The following is a 15648-nucleotide window of genomic DNA, read 5'->3' as shown; positions in this document are numbered from 1 at the left end:
AGGCAGAGCATGTTTCAGAACCCCACTTGATGAGCCTTTCTGAATCCCTAAGAGGGACCCCAGCGGTGTTCACATGGTTACACATTTTATACAATCAACAAGAATGAGGGATTGTATTTGTAGTTGGGTATGACTGCTTTTTGTTGCCATTCTCACTTCCTCTCCATTAGAGTCCCCTCTGTTGGGTAATTTTTGAAGTGGCGGTGAAGAGTTTGGGGAAGGGAATGGGGAATATATTTAATTCAGGTTTAATGAGATGTATTTATGTGATTCATACTCGCTTCCATCTATAGTTAAATTATTGGAAGTTATCTGGTATAAAATTGTTTCAAAAATCTCCTTACTGCCCACCGTATTGACTTGCTGGGCAATATAACAAGAAAATATTGATGATTAAGTGGGTAACAAATGTTATCAATTCAAAGTGTATTTCAAGCCGGGCGCGGTAGCTCACGCCTGTAATCCCAGCACTTTGGGAGGCTGAGGCGGACCGACTGCCTAAGCTCAGGAGTTTGAGACCACCCTGGGAAACATGGTGAAACCCTCCCTGCCTCTAACTAAAATACAGAAAGTTAGCTGGGGGGCGGGGAGTGCACATCTGCAATCCCAGCTACTCGGGAGGCTGAGGCGGGAGAATCAGTTGAGCCTAAGAGGCGGAGGTTGCAGTCAGCCGAAATTGTGACACTGTACTCCACCCTCGGTGACAGAGTGAGACTCCATCTCAAAACAGAAAACAAACAAGCAACAACAAAAACCCTGTATTTCAGATTAGCCATTGCTCAAGAAAACTTGAAATGTCCTGAAATCTCACAGCTCATGTAACTCAGAAACTTGATAAGGATTTCTCTCAATTTGAAATAATCCGAAACTTTACATGACATTTTGTTAATGACAAGGTGTGAAGCTGAAAACTTTTCTAAACTATCAATTAAAAAAATCAAATTTTAGGCCGGGAACAGTGGCTCACACCTGTAACCCCAGCACTTTGGGAGGCAGAGGCAGGCAGATCACCAGAGGTCAGGAGGCTGAGACCAGCCTGGCAAACATGATGAAACTCCGTTTCTACTAAAATTACAAAAAATTAGCCAGCGCCTGTAATCCCAGCTACTCGGGATGCTGAGGCAGGAGAATCACTTGAACCCAGGAGGCAGAGGTTGCAGTGAGCCGACATCGCGCCACTGCACTTCAGTGTGGGCAAAAAGAGAGAAACCTGGTCTCAAAAAAAATCAAATTTGAATCAATAGCCTTAAAGGAAAGCCTCATTAATCTTTTAATTATCTCTGAAGAATATGCCATTGCAAAATATTGTCAAAAGCATAAGAAAGAAGTGTCCTAGAGGTATGTGAACGTAGAAAATTAATTTTAAACATTTTGTATTTTGGGGCTGGGCGTGGTGGCTCATGCCTATAATCCCAGCACTTTGGGAGGCTGAGGTGGGTGGCTCACTGGAGGTCAAGAGTTCGAGACCACTCTGACTAACATGGCGAAACCCCATGTCTACTAAAAATACAAAATTAGCTGGTATGGTGGCAGACACCTGTAATCCCAGCTTCTCAGGAAGCTGAGGCAGGAGAATTGTTTGAACCCAACAGGCGGAGGTTACAGCGAGCCAAGATGGCGCCATTGCACTCCAGCCTGGGCAACAAAAGCAAAACTCCGTCTCAAAAAAAAAAAAAAAATGTATTTTTAAGATATTGTGATATTTGAGGTTTAAAATTAATAATTTCTTATGATTTCTTTTCTCATTAAATATTCACCTTTGTATGTAGTTTTATCTGTAAAACTTTATATTATTTTACTTTGTAGGATCTTCCAATGATAGAAGCGTTGGTCCCTACACAGCTGGACCTGCTCACTTGGAGGCCTCTCTTGGGGCCAGTCTGTAGACTGGCCGGGGCCTGGTGGCAGTCAACAGAAGCCAGTCAGTTTGGTTTCAGCAGGAGGGGATATATTGATTAGTTTGACAAATCTCAGAGTTTTGTTGGGGAGGACTGAAGGACTCAGCTCTGGGCTGTGCCTCCAGAACCACAGAACTGGAGCAAAGCCAGCCTGACTGACCTCAAGGCCACCCCGCCTCCGCCACGCCGTTCCTGCATTCTCCACACAGATGTCCACCCTGCATTGTGCTTCCTAGACCCCATTCTGAGCCACAAACTCACACGGTGTCTGATGGGCAGGCACCAAGTCAGGCTGGGAAAAGACATCAGTGTGAAGGGCAAGATTCACAAAGTAGGGGCTTGTGAAAATGTCTAGAACACTCGTAAAAAGATGATGGGCTTCCCTGATGACCAATGTCTGCTACACCTGCCACATGAAAGAATCCTCTGGGTTCCAGGCACAGACAGGTAAATAAGGCAGAGTCCCAACTGCCAGAACTCCCAGGAGCATGGGGTTAGACAGAGTGGTACCCAGACACCCCAAAGGAGAGCATAAGGGCTCCATCCACAGGCACCATAAGCAATTCTGAGACTGAGGACCATGACAATTCTCCAGCTGGTTGCTCCTGAGAGAGGAGAGTCAAGGGCTGGCCTCACCGGCCCCAGGCTAGACCATGCCCAGCTTAGAGTTACTGTTGCTGCCCTAGCCACTGCCTCGGAGATTCTCAGTTTCTGGTAAATGTTACATTCCATCACATTTGCAAAAAAGAAGAGAGATTTTAAAACCTAAAAATATAATATATACCAAACAGGCTCTTCTTCCCTCACCCACATAGGCACAGAATATAAATTAAGGTGTTTTTTCAGAGTTTCTAAATGTGTATATATCTACAGGATCAAAAAATGAAAGGATAACTAAAATTTTATTTCAAAAATACAATCTCCCAGCAGATGAAACATAAAACATTTGTTAGGAACATTCCTTCTGTAATGGAGGATGGGGAAAGAACACATAAAATAATGATAATTTTGGATATGAAGACCACGAGAACAGAAATAGGGAGAAAGCTGCTGCTGACCCAGCTCGATATTAAGACTGTTTTCCTTTGTGTTGTGATATCATCTGCTTCAAAAAAGGGACAAAGAAAGTGGCATTAGGTTACGTACTCTACGTGACAGTCCCTAGATGCCTATCATGTCCGCTGTTTGGAAATTAAAAGTCTAGGTGTTTCTGAGACATTGTGATTCTCCAATCAGTCATGCCCCTTGGCCCCTGCAGTCCACCGGCCGGATCCCAGGTTCACATATTTGGTCTGGAAAATGCAATCACTATAACTTAGAGGTAAGCAAGAGGACGATGGGTTTACTGAGTCATTACTCTGCACCAGACCCCAAGCATCGCTTTCCATGAGGCATCTCACTCCCTCCTCCTCGCCCCGCTGGGAGGTGGCTACAATTACAACCTGGCTTCCCATTTCAGTGAAAAGACAGATGCAGTCAGAACGTGCTTCTGCAAGTCCCCAACCACCCCCTTCTGTGCCTGCTCATCTTCCCAGCCATCCTTCCCGCCTAAAGCCAGCCCTCCGCCCACACGCCAGACATTGGCTCTGCCCATTCAAGGATATGTCCAGCAGTGCTGGCTTCTCACTCCTGCATTGTTCATTTCCCCTTTGCAGGCTCCTTCCCATCAGACACACAGATGAAGCTTAGAAGTCCCTTCCCCCAGTCCTCTCCAGCTACCATTTCTCATTCCCCTTTACAGCATAACTGAGCAAGGCAAAGGAGCATTATTCTCCCAGTCCTCTCCTCCAGCATAAAGTGAGCCCACGCTGGTCAGCTTCCCTCGCCCCACTCATCCCATGGAAATGCCTCTAGTCAAAGTCACTAGATGCCCCTCCACTGCCACTCCTAATGTCAACTCTCAGTCCTTATCTCACATGACTCATTGGTATCATGGGAAGCAGTTGGTCTCTGCCTCCTACTTAAAGCACTTTCCCCAGGGGGCTCCCAGGACTATGTACTCTTCCAGCTCTCTTCCAGACCCACACTCATTCCTTAGGCTCCTTGGTATTTCCTCCTCAGCTGCCAGACCTCCTGATGTCTTTGTGCCCTGGCTCAAGTTGGCCATCTTCTCCCCCCAACCGCAGTACCCCTGAGGCCTTCCATCCACCATGGCAGTGAGCTGGGAAGTGTGTTTTCCCCAGGTGAGCCTTCAGATGAGAATGCAGCCCTGCTGACATTCTACTGCAGCCTTGACCAGTGAGAGACCTTGAGTCAGAAGCAGCAAGCAAAGCCAAACCCAGATTCTGACCCAGAAAAAACTGTGAGATAATAAATGTTTGTGTTTTTCAAGCTTTAATTTGTTGCATAGAGACAGATAATACATTCTTCTATGACCTAAGTTTTGCCCTATTTAAGCTAAGAGGCTTTCCCCCTAATTCTAGCCTTCTAGTTTCTAGAAGATAAATCTGTGCCTTCTTCAGTAAGTTCCCAAAATATAAGAGAAGTTTGATTTTAGAAAGACAATAATTTCTTCTGGCTGAGTATGGGGGTTTATGCCTGTAATCCCAGCATTTTGGGAGGCTGAGGCAGAAGAACTGCTTGAGACCAGAAGTTCAAGACCAGCCTGGGCAACACAGCAAGACCCCATCTCAAAAAAACTAAAAAATTAGGCATGGTAACATCCACCTGTAGTCACGGCCATTCAGGAGACAGAGGCAGGGGATTGCTTGAGCCTGTCACAGCGGCAATAAGCCATGATCAAGCCACTGAACTCCAGCCTGGACGATACAGCAAGATCTGATCTCTATGCTTTTTTTTAAAAAAAGAAATGGGATCATTTTATATAAGCAGTTTTCTCCATATGTTATGTTATTAGAGATTTAAGCTGGACTCAGAGTTCAGCAGCGGTGAGGAATCTGTGTCCACTAATGTCCTGTTTTCTCTTCCTGCATGATTGGCAGCAACTCTGAAAATTCTCTTTTTCTTTGTGTGCCAAAAAGTCTGGCTTCTCAGCTTCATTCCCAAGGGCTCTTGTCTGGGTTATGGAAGGACTTGACTTGCTGCTGAAGGAATTTTCACACAAAGATGTCTACCTTCTCACAAATCTTGTAGGACCGTGCAATGAGGCAGAGCCCTGGCCAAGTACTCCACGAACCAGATCCAGCTGAAGTAATTTTTGCATTCCAAGATCCAAAGTGTATCCAGCCATGACAACAAGAGCTTCATCTTTTGTTCCGGTGGGACTGGCTGCTTGGAGTGCTCTGTGGAGAAGGATGTGAAGGCCAGGTTCACACTCCATGGGGAAGAATGCCACGGTCAGCGATCAGCTAGTGATGTCTGCCCTCCGGATAGGAAGCGGAGGCAGGCTTTCCGCTGATGATGCTCCCCCATACCTTACAATGTCTTTTCCCCTTGTCCTGAAGGCCTTTGAATGAGGTCTGCAGCCAGGTGAGTCTAGGTGCTTTTTAAAACAGAAAGGTCACAGCTGGAAATGGCAGCCCAAGGCCCACCCAGCCCCAGGTAAGATTCCATTGATCTTCTCAACTGTTCATTCAAGAAAGGAAAGGCAGCTGCGTGCAGTGGCTCATGCCTGTAATCCAAGTACTTTGGGAAGCCGAGGCAGGAGGTTCATCTGAGGTCAGGAGTTTGAGACCAGCCTGGCCAACATGGTGAAACCCCATCTCTATGAGGTTTTTATATCTATATCTATAGTTTTTGTATATGTGTATTTTACAAATACACATATACAAAAACGAGCCGGGCATGGTAGTGTGCACCTGTAATCCCAGCTACTCAGGAAGCTGAGGCAGGAGAACTTCTTGAACCTGGGAGGTAGAGGTTGCAGTGAGCCGAGATCCTGCCACTGCACTCCACCCTGGGTGACAGAGTAAGACTCGATCTAAAAAAAAAAAAAACAGAAAGGCAGGCCAGACGGGAGGTTCAGGAAGTCAGGCAGGGAGCTTCATGCCTGTGTTGGGTGGGAACATAGGGGTGATAGTGACCTGGCACAGGCCCCCCACAGGCAGTGGAGACAGAGAGAGCAACATTATCCTGGATTAGCCGGGTGGGCCCCAAATGCAATCACAAATGTCCTTATAAGAGAGGGGCAGAGGGAGATCTGACATAGAGAAGGCCACGAGAAGACAAGGTAGAGAGAGATTTGAAGATGCTAAACCACTGCCTTTGAAAGCAGAGGAAGGGGCCATGAGCCAAGGAATGCAGTTCTAAAAGCTGGAAAAGGCAAGGAAACAGATGCCCCTGGAGCCTCCGGAGGCAGTGGTCCCTGCGGCAGCCTGGTTCCATCCTAGTGAAACTGATTTGAGACTTCCGACCTCCAGGACCATCAGAGAACAAACGTGCCTTGTTGTAAGCACCAAGTTTGTGGTGCTTTGTTAGAGCAGCCACAGGAAACTCACAAAGTCAGTTTTCAATTCATTGCATCTCAGTTCCAAATGTACCTTTCCATATGTGCTTTAGGACAAAGAATGGAACCTTTGAACCATTTCGCCTTTAAAGTGAGCGTGATGTGAAGCTTTCTCAGTAGATGGCGCTGGAAGGAGTTTCCTGCCATTTCCAGGCGGCAGGGGAAGGGTCGGCCATGCAGAGACTCTACCCTATGGAGTCTGCTGGAGCCTCAGGCCCAGAACACAATCAGTCTGTGACCATGCTTGGCGATGACCGTCTACACACCACTGACGACACAGCAGCTGGCCACCAACCTCACCACACAGCCTGCCACTTCTTCCACAACCTCCCACCCGCTGCAGCCTCAGCACCCTGAAGGCCTTCTGTCCTGGAGGCACTTGGGTTCCCACTGCAGTGCACACCTTTGGTGACTAATCACTTGTTCCCTGCCTGCCCTCCAGAGGGTGGCCTATCGTGTGTCCACCGACCCCAAACCAGCTGCAGCTGTGCTCTGGCTAAACTTCGTTGCTGTCCAGTGGCTGAGCCACCTCCTCTCCAGCTGAGTCTGAACCGCTAACAACTGCATTTTCACTTTGGTAGCTCCCTCAGCCCTAGGCTACTGCTTAGAGCTTTTTTTTTTTTTGAGACGGAGTTTCGCTCTTGTTACCCAGGCTGGAGTGCAATGGTGCGATCTCGGCTCACCGCAACCTCTGCCTCCTGGGTTCAGGCAATTCTCCTGCCTCAGCCTCCTGAGTAGCTGGGATTACAGGCATGCGCCACCGTGCCCAGCTAATTTTTTGTATCTTTAGTAGAGACGGGGTTTCACCATGTTGACCAGGATGGTCTCGATCTCTTGACCTCGTGATCCACCCGCCTCGGCCTCCCAAAGTGCTGGGATTACAGGCTTGAGCCACCGCACCCGGCCTAGAGCTTCTTTTTAGCTTACTCTTTTATAACAGTTAATAATTGTATCTTAAATTTCCTATTTAACCTACTGTGTGATTTCTGTCTCCCGATTAGACCCAGACTGCTACCAGTGGCTCCAGACACGACTCACCTGTAACTTGATTCTGTGTTATTAACATTTTTTCATAAATTCTTAAGTCTAGAAAATCAACAAAATAACACAAGCTCTGATTTGCAGTGTTTGCCAATTTCCATGGTGTAAACACTCCTATCACGTCCAGTCTCAAGCTCCCAATGTGACATCCCAGATTGTGGGCCTGGGAAGAGACACCCAGTAGCCACTGTTAATACTCTTCCCACTGTATCAATAACATGGATGCAAGTCACTCTCAAAGCAAAGAAAACAGCAAAAGTAGTAAAACTCATCAAGAAGAGATGTGTGTTACTTATTTGATTATAAGTTCGTATAATTGTGAATAATGCCAACTGGCTCACAAAATGTGAGAACATTTAATGCTTGGCTCTATTCGATGTTACAAGCCAGCTCCAGTGCAGCACTGGATTAAGGGCCCCCAGCAACAAACCAGGGGGAGCTCAGCATTCTTTGGGTAATTGCTGGCCCCCTCTGGCATCAACAAGGCTTCAGTTCGCCTGTGGCATTGGGATGGGGGGGAAGTGGGGACAGAGGAGATGGCGCAGGCAGGTTTCTCTGTTGCAGGCTTCCCTTAGCACCTCCCATTGCTCCTGTTTTCTGCCCTGACATTGACACCCCTTCATGTCCTGCCCCGAGCATGGAGGCCCCTGGGCCCTTTCTGGCACGGCCAGACCTGTCATTTGCATCTGAGAGTCCTTGTGGTCACAGCTGCTGCTCTTTTGCACCCAGCTGACGTCACTGAAGGAAGAATTGAGGGAGTGACAGAGTCAGGAATCCAGTCCCGACCTTACTCCTGGCTAGTGAGAAGATTGTGGGCCAGTCAGTCACACTCCCAGGCCTAAGCCCCACCTGTGCAGTGAGGTGAGCCTGATGTGACCCTGAGGCTTTCTTCCAGCTCCAGGATGAAGTCCTGCTTCAGGTCCACCTTGATGGCAGGCACAGCGATGCCACCTCCCGGGATCTGGCAGCTGCAGGGGCATCAGTGGGTGCCACAGTCCTGCTGGGAAAGCCTATTCCTGGGAACCAGCCCCAGACCCTGATCTCAGGACCTGCCATCAGATAGCTCAGCCTTCGCCAAGAGAAAACAAAACACAGGCGGGTCATCTGATCTTCCTCTTCCACTTTCCCAGCATCCAACCAGCCTCTAAAATAAAACCCAGAGGAGATGGTCCCTTTCCAGAGATAAAACCCTTCCCAAGCCCTCCCCGCTACTAGGGCAACGCTGGGCAGGGGGTGGCTGGCAGGGAGCCCCAAGAACTCTGTGCCAAGGGGGCTGGGCTGGTGGGGTCAACGTCCCAGCGGCTGCCTGCCCAGAGCCTGTGCTAATGAGGGAGGACAGTTACACTCTGCTTTGCCGCACATCATGACAGAGGGGACACCTCGGGGTCAGGGGTCAGCATGAGGGACATCTCCACAGTTCAGTGTGCAGACAGGACCAACATCTCCCACAAGCAAGATGCTAAGTGAAGACCCCAGAAACAGCAAGTCCAGAACACATGACTGGGAGTGATTCGGAGAGCCTCAAAGTACCCTGGGGCAGGAAAGACCTCAGATACAGACTGGCCTTGCTCAGCCTGATTAAGACCAAATTAGAGAGGGTCATTGTGTTCCACGGGACTCCACCAGAGCCCAGCGAGCCAGGAGTCTGCCCTGGCCTGGGAGGCAGCCTGAAGACTGTGGGGCCAGTGACGGTCCCCTCCTCCCAGGCGCAGTCCTTCCCTTCCTTCGTCACCCTCTGCACACCCCTCTCCATTCCTGCTGTCATGCTGGTGAAGCCTTTGCAAGCTCCACGCTGCGTTCTCAGAGAGATCCTACTCAAAAGGAGCGCTCAGGGTGCACTTTCTTGGAAGAGACTCTTTTCTCTGATGCCCTTCACCAGTGCCCTGCCCCTGGCCAGCCCCACCTTGCCCCCAACTTGCCCGTTTTATCACCTGTCCCTCCTCCCCACTGTTCCTCCAGGCCTCAACCACAGGCCCTCCTTCGGGTCATCCTTTCTTCCTTAAAAGAGTCTGATGTCTGACATAGTTGAAGAAAGTGGTGGCCCCGTGTCCAAGGAGCCAGTCTGCGGTCTGCCCTGGGCACCTCTAGCTGTATCTGCCTGTGCTTAAGCCAAGTGTAACTAAGTGATGAATTCATGGGCCTGTTAGTGCCCTGGCTTCCACGTGCCCCTTCATGGTCTCATTAGTGAAAGGTAGATGAAAGAACAAGGCTAAAGTCTAACTTGCTAGAAGGTTATTCAGGAGGGAGAGAAGGCAGAGATTACGAATAAATATACACGGCCGGGCGCGGTGGCTCACGCCTGTAATCCGAGCACTTTGGGAAGCCGAGGCAGGTGGATCACCTGATGTCAGGAGTTCGAGACCAGCCTGACCAACACGGAGAAACCCCATCTCTACTAAAAATACAAAATTAGCCAGGCGTGGTGGCGCATGCCTGCAATCCCAGCTACTCAAGAGGCTGAGGCAGGAGACTCACTTCAACCAGGAAGGCAGAGGTTGCAGTGAGCCAAGATCGTGCCATTGCACTCCAGCCCAGGCAACAAGAGCGAAACTCTGTCTCAAAACAAACAAAAAGCGCCTGTGGATGACCCTTGTGCAGGGCTGGGACGGCTGGGACTGCTGGGACTGCTGGGACTGCTGTGGACTGCTGGGACTGCTGGGACTGCTGGGACTGCTGTGGACTGCTGGGACTGCTGGGACTGCTGGGACTGCTGTGGACTGCTGGGACGGCTGGGACTGCTGGGACTGCTGGGACTGCTGTGGACTGCTGGGACTGCTGGGACTGCTGGGACTGCTGTGGACTGCTGGGACTGCTGGGACTGCTGGGACTGCTGTGGACTGCTGGGACGGCTGGGACTGCTGGGACTGCTGGGACTGCTGTGGACTGCTGGGACTGCTGGGACTGCTGTGGACTGCTGGGACTGCTGGGACTGCTGTGGACTGCTGGGACTGCTGTGGACTGCTGGGACTGCTGGGACTGCTGGGACTGCTGGGACTGCTGTGGACCGACACCCCGCAGCCCCATGAGGTGCATCTCCCAGGCATGGCGGCACCTCCCTGGGGCTGTCCCTTGGGCACACACTGTTAATCCAGCAGCACCGGCCCCTCTACCTTTCTCCAGTGAGAAACCGTGAGAGTGAAACCCTCGGGCTGAGAAACTGTGAGAGTGTGTCCCAAGCAGGCGCCGGCCTCAAAGCAAGCCAGCCCACCTCCTCCCCACCTGGTGTCCAAAAGAGCTGCATGTTGGGCTCAGGGGTCCATGCAGCCCTCCCCTCTCCCCGGCACCCCCCAGCGTGGGGGCAGATTGGCCTGGGCAGGTCTGCACAGGGAAGGGGTCTGCTTGCTGGACCACCAGTCACTGGTGCAGACCCAAAGCCCTGGCATCCCCTGTTCCTAATTGACACGAAGTTGCCTGCTGGGTAATGGTGGCTCCGCCTACTTGCATAAGGACTCATAAGGACTGAGGCATCTGCCAGGAAAAGACGTCAGGCTTGGCCAGCTCTATCTAGCGAGACATCCCTAGTCACCGGGGAAAGGGCTTTTCACTAAAGCCTCCAGGGAGGTGTTGGGACAGGAGCAGCACAGCTCAGAGACAAGCCATCAGAGCATGTGACAGCGAGGAGAGAGCCAAGCACACTGTCACCAAGCCCCAGGCCACACAGTCCCACAGGAGAGACTCTCCTGCAGCAGTGGGTGTTGGGGGAAGGGAGGAGGGCAAACTTGTTCCTGGGCTCTTGAAATACCCTAGCTTGGCTGTGATGAATACGTGTTAAACAATCCTGCTAACTCCATTTTGCCCACCCGGAGCTATGCAGGGCATTCTGTTCTGAGAGCCTGCGGCCTGAGACACGTGGCATCTTTGTAACCAGCTGTCTGAGAAACAGGCCCACTGGCCTATACACCCCACACTTGCAAATCCGTGCCACTGCTTGCCCCGCATCCTGAGTAAAAAACGACTTTAAGTAGAACTTTTTTGTTGGGCACCCCGCAACCTGCTCCCGCTTCTGTAGCAATCTGCTTACCGCCCGCTGACCCTAAACTGGTATCAAAATGTTGACCGCCCTTTGTTCGTGGCAGAGAGGTTTGAGCTCTAGCGACTCTCGAACGCCAGCCAATTAAAGGTGAACCCTCAACAAACTCGAGTGCGGGGCGCTTCTATTTAAACCCGCTCGGGTGTAACACTCATGGGAAGCCCTGAGGGGCCCCACAGACATGGAAGGGTCCCGGTGTCAGTGGGGGTCCCGGTGTCTGTCAGTGGGGAGCCGGGATTTCCACCAATGCCTTGCTTCCCACAGCCCGGCCTCCTGGGCCCGCGCGCCTCACCTGTTCCAGCCTCTGCGCCTACTCGCATCTCTGGGGAGTCACCCGGTGGGGCTCCCCAGTGCCCGCAGCAGCGTCTCCCTCTGACTTCCAGCGCCCAGCTTGCCCTTCCGCGCTCAGCTGTAGTTTCAGACTGGGACTCAGGAGGCCATTTCCGCGCTCACACAAGGCTGCCAGCGGAGGCTGAGGAGAAACAGCACACCCCAGCTGCGAGGCGACATATTCCCAGTCCTTGCGCCCTTCCTCCTTCCCCGGAAGCAGGACTCCTGGCTGCTTCCGCCTAGCACCAGCAACAGCTGCGGTTAATCAGCCCTCCAAGTCGTACCCGAATCACATGCTTCCAACTGCTCAGACAGACTGGCCTCGCTCAGCCCGATGAACAGCAAATTATCAGGCCGGGCGCGGTGGCTCAAGCCTGTAATCCCAGCACTTTGGGAGGCCGAGGCGGGTGGATCACGAGGTCAAGAGATCGAGACCATCCTGGCCAACATGGTGAAACCCCGTGTCTACTAAAAATACAAAAATTAGCTGAGCGTGGTGGCGCGTGCCTGTAATCCCAGCTACTCGGGAGGCTGAGGCAGGAGAATTGCCTGAACCCAGGAGGCGGAGGTTGCGGTGAGCCGAGATCGTGCCATTGCACTCCAGCCTGGGTAACAAGAGCAAAACTCCGTCTCAAAAAAAAAAAAAAAAAAAAAAGAACAAATTAGGCTCGTCGTGTTCCATGGGACTCCACCAGAGCCCAGGGAGCCAGGCAGAGGGCAAGAGGATCAGGCCACCAAAGGTCACCTACTTACAAGCCTGGACTGGCAATGTCATCGTGGAGGAGGTGGATGGGCATTTTCTTAAGGTCACCCCCTGCTCGGGACACACTCTAGTCGTTTCTAAGCCTGTGGGCCACTGGGGAGAGCTGGAAGGAGCCAGGGACAGCCATAGGGAGGTGCCACCATGCCTTGGAAAGAACTCATGGGTCTGCGCTGCGGGTGACCAAAGTCCCAGCCCCTGCACAGGGATTGTTGGGTCCTTATGGGGTCCCAACGCTCAGGCTCCAGGACAGGCTGTTCCATGGAGGCGGGTAAGATAGAAACCACCCTCAGATCTCTCTTACAGGCCTCTTCACGCCTGTATTCAAAGGAATCAGCAAAAGATCTCCTCCCAGCCTGATGTGATGGCAAAATTCCTTACCCAAGACCAGGGCTGCTTAAATAATATGAGCTCTGCAATGGAAACCTACAAGGTCACTAAAAGAAGCAGGGCACGCTGGTGAGCAGCCGTGAATGGTCGCTGAGATCCATTACAGTTCTGCAGTAGGACTCGGGAAAGTGCTTGCCTGTGTGTAGCAGGCTGTGATGGGGCTTGTGGTCCCAGCTGAGACCCCCACCCTGAGAGCAATAAGGCTGTCCCACGTCCTACAGTTGCTGGGCCTCAAATCCCTCTTATGCATGAGAGTGGATTGTCTGTGAGATCTTAACAGGAGCTATCCCATCCAGGCAGACTTGCCAAGAGGTTCCCTAAGCCACTTGAGCCCTTCTAGAAGGGTGAGTTTGATCAGGGAGCTGGCGAGGGAGGAGACTTTGTCGAAGAACTTCGGGGACAGTTTGACAGGAGCTTTGGGGTGTCAGCCTTGCTCCTACCATGGGGAGTGCAGAAGGGAGCTTCCCGCCCACCTCTCCTCACTCCTCCCCCACCTCAAGCCAGAGCAGAGGCAGAGAGGAGAGCCTCGAGGAGCCTGCCCTGGAGTTGGGTGCAAGTACTGGACCTCACCCTGAGTGGAAGAGGCAGGCTGGCCTGGAGGGGCTGCAGGAGGACAGCAGAGTTGCTCAGCAGGACAAAGGAGACACTGTGGAAGGGGTCTGAGTTCAGGTCATCTTGACCAGCGCCCTCTGCATGGCCCATAGGGAGGCAAAACCCTAAACACTGCATCAAAGTCTGGAAGGGAACAGGCTGTTTGGTCCTTGGCTAGAGCCCTGCCAGCTGTCTCCTGCCCTCTAAGTATAGCGTACACTGTGGACGTAGTTTTCCCTCTGCCTGGCCCTCCTATGTGAAATCCCCTTCCCAGCCAGCCAGCCCTCCCACCTGCACTCCTGGCCCCACCCTTGTCTGAGGTGGCTCAACTCTTCTGTAAGACCTGTGCCTGGGCTTCCCTCCACCCCCACTCAGACCCTCCCTGAGGCCCATGTCTGTGTCAGTAGAATGTATAAGGGATGCCCAAGCCCATTGTGTCCCAAGCGCCTCCTTTGCAAGTGGGTAAAGCCATGCCCTGAGCCCTGGAAGGCTCCAAAAGGGGCATGGTCACAGCCTTCAGCACCGTCAGGGGCAGGAACCCAGAGGAAGAACAGGCCATGTGCAGACTCTGCAGGAATGAATTGACAGAGTTGGGAGGAGAGGGGAGTTTCTGGGAGGTAATAAACTCCTTCTGACATGGAGATAACCGGTTGAGGGTTCCACCCACAGAGGGCAGGAGGCCAGAGGGTGCGGACTCAGAGGAAACCTGCGCAAGCTCACGTGGGACTCACCTGCTCCGGGAGTAAGCAGCCTGACTTGTTCAGCCTGGAATCTTGGCTGGGACCACTGGACAAGTAATTTGTACCAGGCGCTCAGGAACTAAAAGTTATAACAGAGATCCATAATGATGTAAATTAATGTGCTCACATTCTTTGAAAATTAGGTGTCTACAGATGTTAACCAGGACACACAACTCACCAGAAGCCCCTGACGATAACGTTCCGACCTCAGGGCAGGCAACACAAGGCAGGAAGGCATTGCATTGGGAAACTAGGTGGTTTTTTTTTTTTTTTGAGTCAGAGTCTCACTGTGTCAGCCAGGCAATGGCACAATCTCGGCTCCCCACAACCTCTGCCTCCTGGGTTCATGCAGTTCTCATGACTCAGCCTCCCAAGTGCTGGGATTACAGGCACTTGCCACCACACCTGGCTAATGTTTTGTATTTTTAGTAGAGACAGCGTTTTGCCATGTTGGCCAGGATGGTCTTGATCTCCTGACCTCATGATCTGCCCACCTCTACCTCCCAAAGTGCTGGGATTACAGGCATGAGCCACAGAGCCCGGCCGGGAAACCAGATTTTAAACAGACACATAGCAAATTTTCCATAATCATTTAGCATTTTGAAGTAGGGCAAAGCAGCCCTGGGAGAAGTCCCATATAATATCAGACTATCAGGATCCCATATTGCATGTGTGACATTGAGCTCATTGCGTAGAATCTACAAGTAAACATTGTGTTTAGGCCACTCAGGGAAAAAATGACAGAGCCTGATTCCCATAAGGAACCGGCCTCATTTGAAGGCTTTCCATCCCACCTCTCCTCACTTCCCCCACACTCCTTTCCTGCTTCGTAAACTTTCACCACTGCCATTGACCGAAAAGCAAACAGAGACTTGGAAACCACATGTGCAATATGGACACTGAGATCTGATTGATCGCTATTAGGTAAACCAAAATGTGGCTTACCACCCAGGGAGGTGTAATGCATGTGTGTGTATGCACATGCGAGCGTGACTGTGGGTGAGCATGTGTGTGTATGCACTTGTGAGTGTGACTGTGGGTGAGCGTGTGTGTGTATGCACGTGTGTGACTGGGTGAGCGTGACTGTGGGTGAGTTTGTGTGTGTGTGCACGCGTGAGCATGACTGGGTGTGTGTATGCACATGTGAGCATGACTGGGTGAGCGTGCGTGTATAAGCACGTGTGAGCGTGACTGGGTGACAGCGTGCGTATGTGCACATGTGAGCGTGACTGGCTGAGCATGTGTGTATATGCACGTGTGAGCATGGCTGGGTGAGCGTGCGTGTGTGTATCCACGTGCGAGTGTGACTGGGTGAGCATGTGTGAGTGTATGCACGTGTGAGCGTGACTGTGGGTGAGCGTGACTGGGTGAGCATGCATGTGTATGCACATGTGAGCGTGACTGTGGGTGAGCGTGTGTGTGTGTGTGTTGGTGATGACACAGAATAAGGCATGGTGTCTTAG

General features: G+C 51.5%; 1 protein-coding gene across 1 annotated transcript in view; it reads right to left on the bottom strand.

Moving 5' to 3' along the window:
• Positions 1 to 4215: 4215 nt before the first annotated feature.
• The window catches only part of TM2D3 (TM2 domain containing 3), a 44850-nt gene continuing 33417 nt past the window's right edge, over positions 4216 to 15648 (bottom strand). The window contains exon 9 of the transcript XR_013536586.1: positions 4216 to 14264. The gene's annotated coding sequence lies outside the window, so the exon portion shown is untranslated. The remainder of the gene's footprint in view (positions 14265 to 15648) is intronic.

Source organism: Callithrix jacchus, chromosome 6 (genome assembly GCF_049354715.1).
Source record: "Callithrix jacchus isolate 240 chromosome 6, calJac240_pri, whole genome shotgun sequence".
Classification (NCBI taxonomy): Eukaryota; Metazoa; Chordata; class Mammalia; order Primates; family Cebidae; genus Callithrix; species Callithrix jacchus.
Note: the sequence above shows the minus strand (reverse complement) of the source record. Positions and strands in the feature narration are given on the sequence as shown.